Source organism: Leptosomus discolor, chromosome 3, assembly GCF_034619465.1.
Source record: "Leptosomus discolor isolate bLepDis1 chromosome 3, bLepDis1.hap2, whole genome shotgun sequence".
Taxonomy (NCBI): Eukaryota; Metazoa; Chordata; class Aves; order Leptosomiformes; family Leptosomidae; genus Leptosomus; species Leptosomus discolor.
The window spans coordinates 78,017,167-78,017,414 of NC_141393.1; positions in this window are offsets into that span (position 1 = coordinate 78,017,167).

Genomic DNA, 248 nt, shown 5'->3' on the forward strand with positions numbered 1-248 from the left:
CAGTCCAGACAGACACATGTAATGAGGGTGTGTAGAAGAGGCAGACGTGGAGAGTGCTGGCATGAGTTGACTGACAAGTTGGAACAGTGGAGCACAAGCCCTTTTCCTTCAGAAGCTGCCAACTCTTTGTTTTAATGTGCTCAGTTAGCATGCCATTGCTTCTTTAACTGTTAAATGCCCAAAACTGAATCTTCCAGGACCATGGTAGAAGTAAACTTCTATTATGTTCCTATTTCTCTTTCTTGCCT